The following is an 11,479-nucleotide window of genomic DNA, read 5'->3' on the forward strand; positions in this document are numbered from 1 at the left end:
CTCAAAATTCAATTGTACTGACTCTCAGCTGGGTCAGGAAACTACAAACCAATGGAATATCAGAGGGTCCAATGTAACCAGGACACTGTTGGAACTTTACTGAGAAATAATATCAGTGCCCAGTAAAAGATGTAAACCCAGATAAATACATGCTCCAATTTACTTTTGACAATGGATAGGAGGTATATGGAGAATTAGCACATAAAGGATTGTTGGCAGCTTGAAAATGTAAAAGTGGAGAATGTCATTTCTTGTTTGTTTGGCTTCACTGTTGTGAAGTTGAAGGTGTGTATTGTACCTTTAAGAGAGAGTGAATTGTGTTTTGGCAGTGAAAGAATGCAGGCAACTGTCATGTGACTGACTAGCAGTCTCAAACTGTACTGGAAAATTGAAAATATGCAACAGTTAGCTGTAAACTAGATTCCTCAGTTGTTTTGACCAGCACTTGAATTTAAACCATCAGTTTAAATTATGCCCCAGGAGACGAAAACCCAACCTAACTTGAATTTTACTGTTTTGCCAACATCTGATGTTTGGGGTATAAATAAGGAGGAATTTTGAGAATTAGCAGAGAGAATGACAACCTGCCATCTGGAGTGACAACCTGCCATTCAAAATACTCCTTATCAAAGGTATCTTTTTCATATGAAACATCTTTGTTACAAAAGACGGATGACGAGCCAGGGAGATCCACAGCCAGAGGAAGACAGACACCCAGAGACAACAACCACTGTCTGGTTTTGAAAATTAAGTTGCTGTAATTTTAACAAGGGCTTTTATTGGACCAATATGTTGTTATAGTGTGAGAGGTAGATAACAAGTATTTAAGGGAAAGGAGCTTTAGCGTTATAAATACACCTTGTAGTTGTTGTTTAATGCTCACTTTTAGAGTTAAAGAATAAATTAAAATGCTTTAATGGTTAAATTGATATGCACGGTGGTTAGCACTGCTGCCTCACAGCGCCAGAGACCTGGATTCAATTCCTGCCTCAGGCAACTGTGTGTGTGGAGTTTGCACATTCTCCCCGTTTCTGCGTGGGTTTCCTCTGAGTGCTCTGGTTTCCTCCCACAGTCCAAAAAATGTGCTGGTCAGGTGAATTGGCCACGCTGTATTACCCGTAGTGTTAGGTGAAGGGGTAAATATAGGGTATTGGGTCTGGGTGGGTTGCTGTTTGGAGGGTCGGTGTAGACCCGTTGGGCCGAAGGGCCTGTTTCCACACTGTAAGTAATCTAATCTAATCTAATAGTGGAATTTGAGGAGTTCTCTGTCACTCATACGTTAACAGATTATGAGGTAAACCTTTCTGCGTGTTTGGTTAAATTAACAGAGGAGTTCACCGCCATGTTGTAACAGGTCTAACATCACACAACACTAGGTTAAAGTCCAACAGGTTTATTTGAAAGCACTAGCTTTCAAAGCACTGCTCCTTCATCAGGTAGTTGTTGTAACAGCACATTGTAACAAACTTTAAAAGTATGGACTTACTTTGTCCAAACCACGAGGTTTTTCTGAACCTGTACGCAGTGCATTAAACCTGAAGGGTTAGGGATACTAGAGGAAAAAGTCTTCACAATATCACAGGAGTTACAACTGGATGAACAAATCGAGATTGTTTCTTCCTTTCTCGCTCAAAGGCAATTTTGAAAGAATCTACGTTTGCCATCTCCATGTAACTATGATTCACCTTAAACTCTTACAATGCAGATCAGCATTTTTCCGATTATAACTTTCAGAGATGCCCTTCAGTGAGCTCCTCCAGAATTCTCAAAATATCATTGGTTCCCCTCTGCCCTCATTCCCCAATTAAATGACTTCACCTCAGACAAGTGGATCATTAAGAGCGATAATAAGAAGAACATGAGAACATACAAGAACTAGGAGCAGGAGTAGGCTGTCTGGCCCTTTAATAATATCAGGGCTGATCTTTTCGTGTCTTCAACTCCACTTACCCATCCTCCCACCATAACCCTTCATGCCTTTACTGTTCAAAAAATTAGCTAGCTTTGCTTTAAAAACATTTACTAAGGAAAACCTCAACTACTTTACTGGACAGGGAATTCTACAGATTCACAACCCTCTGGGTGAAGACATCCCTTCTCTATTCAGGACTAAATCTGCTTCCCATAAGTTTGAGGCTATGCCCTCCTGGCTTAGTTTCACCCGCCAGTGGAAACAGCCTTTCTACTTCTAGCTGATCGATTCCCTTAATAATTTCATATGTTGCTATAAGATGTCCCCCAGCACATTCTTTTAAGTTCCAATGAATATAATCCCAGTCTACTCAGTCTCTCCTCATAAGCCATCCCCCTCAACTCCAGAATCAACCCGGTGAACCTCCTCTGTTCCACTCTTCAGCCACATCCTGAATCAAACCCGCTACTACAGCCACGTCTCTTTCCTCAGCACCTGCCCTCCTCCTACCACACTTTCACCTCCTCCCTTCATCCCCTGTAGTGCCCGTATAGCCTTCACTGAGTTTTGAGAAGATTTGTAGCTCAGGTTGAGGTTCTGGATGCAGGTTTTCTCGCTACGCTGGAAGGTTCATGTTCAGACGTTTCGTCACCATACTTGGTAACAACATCAGTGAGCCTCTGGACGAAGCATTGCTGATCTTCCTGCTTTCTATTCATGTATTCTGGTTTCTTTGGGTTGGTGATATCATTTCCCATGGTGATGTCATTTCATATGGTGATGTCATTTCCTGTTATCCTTTCTCAAGCTCGGTGACCAAAACTGCCCACAGTACTCCGGGTGTGCCCTCACCAGCACCCTATCCAGCTGCAACACAAGCTCCCTGCTTTTAAACTCAATTCCTTTAGCAATAAAGAACAACATCCTATTTGCCTTCTTAATTACCTGTTGCACCTGCATGCCAGCATTCTTTTGCTCAGATAGAAAGTCTATTTCACTTCTGTTGCTGAGCACATCATTCACTGATACAGATTCAATGCTTCCAGACTAACCTATGAGACACAACCTGTTTCTAGTGAGTGCCTTCAGTCAGTGAGGAGGAGAGTGGGCCTGTGGGACCTCAGTATGCAGCATTCAACCCATGGTAGCAGTGCAGTGGGAAAAGCTCCTCTTGTGACTAGCAGGAGTCCATTCAGCACACTGTTCCAGGCCAGTCACAGAGATCCAGGAAATCTGTATTCGAACCTGGAAAATCCATGGATTGAAGAAGGAAGAACAAGAGAACAGGGTCAAGCTGATGAGGTCAGCAGCTTTTCTGTCACTAACTCCGTGTCACATTTTATTTTCTGTTTCATAACATGACAAACCACACTATAACCCCATACTTCCGCCTCCCCCAGGGAAACTTGAAAATGTGATATGTTTCTCTCGGGTACCATGAGAGTGCATTTCTAACACTACAGGTGGCTCAGTTTGGCACCAGTGCTGTGTACACTGGGGATAACCAGGAGCAGATCAACACAAATCCAACTGGCGAGGACAGATCTGTTTAGGGGGAGTCAGTGTGGATTAAAAATCAAACAACTGTTTCGGATTAAAAAGAATTGTTGATTAATGAAGGCAAAGCCATGCAATGTGTTTCACAAATTGTTGCAGAAGAAGCTGGATGAAAACTAAAGCAACTTTAATCAATGGTTCAGCTTTGCCGTGGAGAAGTAATGTGTTAGGACAGAACAATGCTGAGTGATTATAAATTACTGCAACTTGCAGGTAGCAGAAGGGTTTTTTAATGCAAGGTTATGGTCTTTCATTCTCATTTTTTTTTGCTGTGTACAAATGATATTCAAATATACAAATACAATCAAAATATGCTTTGATGCCAAGTGTTGATTTGGTGCAGATAATCAGGATGATATCGGTCAACTGCTTCGGTGCACAGACAGGGTCAGAATAATATTACCAGGAGATAGCAGAAAGCGTTGGAGGGAATTTAACAGGCTGAAGGCTGCAGTAACGGAGTTTGGCAGGAAAGATTAAACAGGGGCACCATCGACCGAAGTGGGGAGTTTTAAGTGTGAACAGGGTCATGTACATTGGTCATTTAATGTGATAAGATGTGCTGAAGGGGGAATTAGCAAACATCTTGGCTCTTAGATATTACAAATGATGCATTGAGTTAAAACAAAACAGAAAATGCATAAAGAGAGAAAAGTTCTGTTCCTGTAAATCTGAAATATAACCTCAGCAGGTCTGGCAGCATCTGTGATGAGAGAACTCAGGCCCATTTCTCCCGCACCAGTCTTTGAGTCTCAATGTCACTCCCTCATCTGATTGGCCCAATGCCAATGAACACTTGGTATAGATATTAATCCAGATATCTGAGGGTCAGCTTCTAAATTAGACTCTGAGGTCTTGACAGTGATGAGGCAGGACCTTGCTTCCTGCCTGGCATATGTTGTCTGTATCTCCACAGATCAGTAAGATGCCCATCTCATTGCAAACTTGTCTTCAGTCAAAGAGCATGGGAAGGGAACACAGCCTCCTGGAGTCACGTTCTTTGTTGTAGAAAGGTTCCTGTGACTATATCACCCCCTACTGCCATTGCATTGTTTCTGGTTTCTTCCACTTGAATGACCTTCTGGTGTCAAGGTCAAATCACTCTTGCCAAGGATGATGCTCCTGAACTCCTGCTCTCTGAGTCCCCCATGCAGACGTCACTCAATATCACACTCTCCAGTCTCTGGACACTGACCGAATCAGACAACCTCACCCTCGAAGGTGTGACAGCCTCCTGATGCAAATTATCCAGTGAACATTCCCCGACCCGGTGGGACATGGTGTCTGTATTCCAGCCTCAAGCTCACAGGTTGCAGCTGTGACACATTTCTCATGCTGCTGGCTTTGATATGCTCCATTTACTTGGGTTATTTTTCTCAAATGAAGTTATATTTACATTTGTTTTCACCATTAAAAAAAAAATTACGCTCATTGCAAGATTAATATAAAGTTTACAATAAATTGCACTCAGTTGACAAGATTCATCTTCTCCAAACAGAAGGGATCCATCAGGCACAATTTTAGAGGAGCTGTTCCTTTAAGGAAATAAGGCCAATTCCAGTTTTACACCCCGGGTAGATCTTGTCAAATCTTCCTTAAGTGTGGGAATCTCCCGTCTTTAACTGTACGTTTCAAACTAATAACAGACACAAACAAAAATAGGATTTGCCCAAAAGTTTGGATTCTCTTGTCCAGTTCTTCTTTCTCCCAGTAAAACCTTTCCTTATTCAGACAAACTGCCTCTCTTCGAAGATTGAGGGTGGTGGTGGACTAGACATTGTGCTACCTTCACTGGAACTCCAAGATAATCATCCAAATGTCAACACGGCAGATAGTGAAATGTAAATTGAAAATAAAAACACTGCAATAAAAAAACTAACCAGATGACAACTCTGAATTGACTGGAATGTCCATCTGGGTCATGAATGTTCCTCAGGGAAGGCAAACTGCCTTTTACACTTGGTCTTGGCTCCATGTGACTCCAGACCCACAGCAATGTGTGGCTGACTCTGACCTGCCCTTTAGGTGAATAGTGGTTGACAGTAATGCACATGGGAGTGCATTCCACCACATGGGAGTAGGACTGACACATTCTTGGCAGTGTGGATGTGCAGAGGGATCTTGGAGTCCATATACATAGATCCCTGAAGGTTGCCACCCAGGTGGGTAGTGCTGTTAAGAAGGCATACGGTGTGTTACGTTTCATTGGTAGAGGAATTGATGCAACCATACAAAACGCTAATATTGTGTACAGTTCTGTTCGCCCCATTACAGGAAGGTTGTGGAAGCATTGGAAAAGGTGCAGAGGGGATTTACCAGGATGTTGCCTGGTTTGGAGGGAAGGTCTTATGAGGAAAGGTTGAGAGACTTGGGTCTGTTCTCATTGGAGAGTAGAAGGCTAAGAGGGGATTTGATAGAGACATACAAGATGATCAGAGGATTAGACAGGGTAGACAGTGTAAGTCTTTTTCCTTGGATGATGACGTCAGATTGTACGAGGGCATAGCTACAAATTAAGCAGTGATAGATTTAAGACAGATGTCAGAGGCAGATTCTTCACTCAGAGAGTGAAAAGGCCTGCCAATGTAGTTAACTCAGCCACATTAGGGAGATTTAAACAATCCTCAGATAAGCACATGGATGATTTTGGGATAGTGTAGGGGGACGAGCTGAGAATAGTTCACAGGTCGGCGCAACATCGAGGGCCAAAGGGCCTGTTCTGTGCTATATTGTTCTATGTTCTATGTTCTCAAACAGCCCCAGCCTATTCAGCCTCTCCCTATAGCTTAAATCCTCCAACCCTGGAAACAAAAAGATTTCCAAAAGGCTGGAAATCTTTGACTGAACCATGTTACGTTCTTTTGTATCACAGGGAGGCCATAATTGAATGCATTATTCCAAAAGTGGTTTACCCAATGTACTGTACAGCTCCAACATGGCCTCCCAACTCTCATACTCAAGTTCTGACCAATAAAGGCAAACATACCACTAACCTTTCTCATTATCCTGTTCACCTGCAACTCCACTTGATGTGGATATTGCTAAGCAATTTAACTGTTCCAATTCATAAATAGGTGGACTGTGCAGGGTGTGCGCTCTACTAGATACTAGTCTACGAGGCCTATGAGACCTCTTACTCAATTTAGGTGTAGTAGGGCTCCTTTGCTTTCTCAAGTCCACATACCAACAACAATTACAATAACTTGCCAGCCAAGGTCCTGAAGAAAATATTAATCATTTGGCTAAGGCTTGACTTTGTTTTGGCGTTTTGCTGTGGGCTGACCTTGAGTCCCTCTGTTCAGAACATGCCCCGAGTGTGGCTATGCAATTGCCTTCACACAAGTGGTGTTCTGCAAGTTCAGTCGAATTGGCGAGGGTATGCACTTCCAGAATACCCTACAACTCCTTTCCTCCACTTGTCACATTTCCCAATCATTAATGTCAGTTGTAATGCCCTGTTTGAAGATCCAGTTGGCCTTCAGCTGGAAGGTGCTTTTGCATGTTTACATCATTAATCCCACATGCCAACCAGTCTCGCAGCATCTCATCTGGGATTAAGCTGAAGTCATCTTAACCGAGTCAAAGATCCCAATACAGTTTAAATTTAGTTGTGTTCTTTCTTAATTGTGTTTGATGGTGATGGAATATGACATATTGTCCAGAATCAAAAAGTATGGTGCTGGAGAAGCACAGCCAGTCAGGCAACATCTGAGGAGCAGGAGAGTTGACGTTTTGAACATGAGGCCTTCAATAATTTCTCCTTCCAATCCTCCCACTACCTCCAGACCAAAGGGGTAGCCATGGGCACCCACATTGGGCCCCAGCTATGCCTACCTCTTTGTTGGTTATGTGTAACAGTCCATCTTCCACAGTTACACTGGCACCATTCCTTACCTTTTCCTAACGTTACATTGATGACTGTATCGGCGTCACCTCATGTTCCCACAAGGAGATTGAACAGTTCATTAACTTCACGAACATCCTCCACCTTGACCTCACATTCACCTAGACCATCTCAGACACCTCCCTTTACTTCCTGAATTCTCCATCTCCATTTCCATGGGGAGGTGATAGCCTTGTATAGGGAGGTGATGGCCTCCTGGGATTATCGCAGGAATGTTAATCCACAGACCCAGGCCATGTTCAGGGGAGCCTGGTGTGAATCCTGCCAAGGCAGATGGTGGAATTTGAATTCAACAAAAATCTGGAATTAAGAGTTTAATAATGACCATGAATCCATTGTCGATTGTTGGAAAACCCCACCTGGTTCTCTAATGTCCTTCAAGGAAGGAAACTGCCATCTTTACCCGATCTGCCCTCCAGGTGACTCTAGACCCACAGTAATATGGCTAGCTTTGAACTGCCCTCTGAGCAATTAGGGATGGGCAATAAATGCTGGCCTAGCCAGCGATGTCCTCATTCCATAAACGAATATAAAAAATATTCTGGTGACTAACTCAACACTCACCAACTCTCACAGCTACCTGGACTACACCTCCTCCCATCCTGCCTCCTTTCAAAATATTATCCCTTATTCCCAAATCCTCCGCCTCCACTGCATCTGTTCCCAGGAGGACCAATTCCACTATAGAACATTCCAGTTAGTCTCCTTCTTCAAAGACCGCAATTTCCCTTCCAGGTGGTCGGCAATGCCCTCCAGTGCATCTCCTCCACTTTCCACACCTTTGCCCTTGAACCCCACCCCTCCAGTCACAACATGGATGGAACGCCCCGGTCCTCTGTCCACCCCACCAACCATCAGATACAACGCATCATCCTCAGCCATTTGTGCCACCTACAAACAGACCCCACCACCAGGGAGATGTTTCTCTCCCCACACCCATTTGCATTCTGCAGAGACCATTCCCTCACTACTCCCTTGTTAGTTTTACGCCCCCCCTACCATCATTCTTTCCATTCATTGCACCTTCCCTTGCCACCACAAGAGGTGCAAAATCTGTGTCACACCTCTCCCTCACCTCTATCCAAGGCCCCAAATAATCCTTCCACATCCTGTACTTCCACTCTCCTCATCCACTGTGTCCATTGCTCTCGACGTGGTCTCCTCTCACAGGGGAGACAGGGCGCCAACTTGTGGAACATCTCTGGGACACGCACACTAAATAAGCCATCACCCATTGGCCAAACACTTTAACTCCCCCTCCCACTCAGACAAGGACATGCAAGTCCTGGGTCTCTTCCACCGCCAACCTCCAGCCACTCGACGCTTGAAGGACAAACACCTTATCTTCCATATTGGGACCTTCCAATCACACGGGATCAATGTGGATCTCACCAGTTTCCTCATTTCCCCTCCCCTCACTTTATCACAGATCCAGCCCTCCAACTCGGCACTGCCCTCATGAACTGTCCTACCTGTCCAACTACCTTCCCACCTATACGCTCCACCCTCCACTCCAACCTATCACCATCACACCCCACCTTTACCTACATATTGCATTCCCAGTTACCTTCCCCCAGCCCCACCCCCTCCCATTTATCTCTCAACCCCCTTGGGCTAACCTCTCATTCCTGATGAAGAGGTAATGCTCGAAACGTCGACTCTCCTCCTCCTCGGATGTTGCCTGACTGGCTGTGCTTTTCCAGCACCATACTTTTCGACTCTGATCTCCAGCATTTGCAGTCCTCACATTCTCAATACTGTCCAGAATGTCTAGGAACAGTCACGTTTAAAGTAGCAAAACTATCAATATGAATTTCAGCTTTCAATGACTGGTGACAGGATGGAGAGGGATCAATGGTTCAGTTCTGGAAGGTACTGTTCCTATTGAGTAGCAAAAACAGAAAAGATCAGCCCTGGAGCCTTGTAATCAAGAGAGGCTGAGTCATTAACTTTGTGAGTGAGAATAGAGAAACTGACTAAAGACAATTTTATTGTTTTCAAACATTATTTAATAATATCTGAAAAGAGAGACCACAGTCATCAGTTTAAATTCAAAATCTTTCTTCAAATGCAGAAGATGACAGTCAGATACCTTAAAATGATGCTTTCCTTAAAATAAAATAGTTGATTGGAAATGGGTGCTGCCTCTTAGACCAACATTTATTGCCCATCAGTAATTGATCATAGGCCAGTCCTTTCGGTCTGGAGTCACATGTCAGTCAGAATAAATTTTTGTTTATTTTTCCTCAAGCTGCAATGGTGAACCAAATGCGATTTTACTAAAATCGATCGTCATTACACGATATCTAATAATGTCATAGAGTCATGAGGTCAAAGGGATATATAGCACGGAAACAGACCAGATATCCCAACCCAATCTAGTCCCACCTGGCAGCACCCGGCCCATATCCCTCCAAACCCTTCCTATTCAGATACCCATCCAAATGCCTCTTGAATGTTGAAATTGTACATCCTCTGGCAACTCATTCCATACATGTACAACCCTCTGCGTGAATAAAATGCCCCTTAGATCTCTTCTATACCTTCCCCCTCTCACCCTAAACCTATCTCCTCTAGGTCTGGACTCCCCAACCCCAGGGAAAAGACTTTGTCTATTTATCCTACTCATGCCCCTCATAATTTTGTAAACCGCTATAAGGTCACCACTCAGCCTCCGACGCTCCAGGGAAAACAGCCCTAGCCAGTTCTGCCTCTCCCGAGAGCTCAAATCCTACAACCTGGCAACATCCTTGTAAATCTTTTCTGAACCCTTTCAGGTTTCACAACATCTTTCCAATAGGAAGGAGACCAGAATTGCAGGCAATATTCCAACAGTGGCCTAGCCAATGTCCTCTACAGCCGCAACATGACCTCCCAACTCCTGTGCTTAATACTCTGACCAATAAAGGAAAACATACTTCACTATCTTCTTCACTATCGTATTCACATATGCCTTCTTCACTATCCTATCTACCTGCGACTCCACTTTCAAGGAGCTATGAACCTGCACTCCAAGGTCTCTTTGTTCAGCAACACTCCCTCGGACCTTACCATTAAGTGTATAAGTCCTGCTAAGATTTGCTTTCCCAAAATGCAGCACCTTGCATTTATCTCTTATGCTCACATCCAAATAATGTCACTTTTCATTCTGCATTTTTGGGCAGACAGACGTGGAGAGAGCTTAATGGACATTCAAAACGTGACATGTGTAAAACAATTTACTCAGCAAATACCAGCCACTAAACCCAACAGAAAATCAGGAAATCATTTATCAAAATATACAGAACGTGGAAGTTTCGAAAATAAATCATGAGCGCAGCAAAATAGAAACTTATGCACATGACATGAGGGGTGCCATTTATGTTGCTAGAATATAATGTGCAAGGTTTGTGAAGGTTTGTAGCTCAGTTTGAGGTTTAGGGTGTAGGTTTGCTTGCTGAGCTGCAGGTTTGATATCCAGACTTTCATTACCTGGCTCGGTAACATCATCAGTTGCGACCTCCAAGTGAAGCGAAGCTGTTGTCTCCTGCTTTCTATTTATATCTTTCTCCTGGATGGGGTTCCTGGGGTTTGTGGTGATGTCATTTCCTGTTCATTTTCTGAGGGGTTGATAGACGACACCTAGATCTATGTGTTTGTTTATGGCGTGGTGGTTGGAGTGCCAGGCCTCGAGGAATTCTCTGGCATGTCTTTGCTTAGCCTGTCTCAGGATAGATGTGTTGTCCAGTCGAAATGGTATTTTTTTTTCCATTCGTGTGTAGGGCTACGAGAGAGAGAGGGTCATGTCTTTTTGTGGATAGCTGGTGTTCATGTATCCTGGTGGCTACCTTTCTTCCTGTTTGTCCTACGTAGTGTGTGTGGCAGTCCTTGCATGGAATTTTGTGGATGACGTTGGTTTTGTCCATGGGTTGTACTGACTCGTTTAAGTTTGTTAGTTTTTGTTTGAGAGTGTTGGTGGGTTTGTGTGCTACTAGGATTCTAAGGGGAAATCGGGAATCGACCCCTCGGAATCCTAGTAGCACACAAACCCACCAACACTCTCAAACAAAAACTAACAAACTTAAAAGACCCAGTACAACCCATGGACAAAACCAACATCATCTACA

This window comes from Chiloscyllium plagiosum, unplaced genomic scaffold, assembly GCF_004010195.1.
Source record: "Chiloscyllium plagiosum isolate BGI_BamShark_2017 unplaced genomic scaffold, ASM401019v2 scaf_13481, whole genome shotgun sequence".
Taxonomy (NCBI): domain Eukaryota; kingdom Metazoa; phylum Chordata; class Chondrichthyes; order Orectolobiformes; family Hemiscylliidae; genus Chiloscyllium; species Chiloscyllium plagiosum.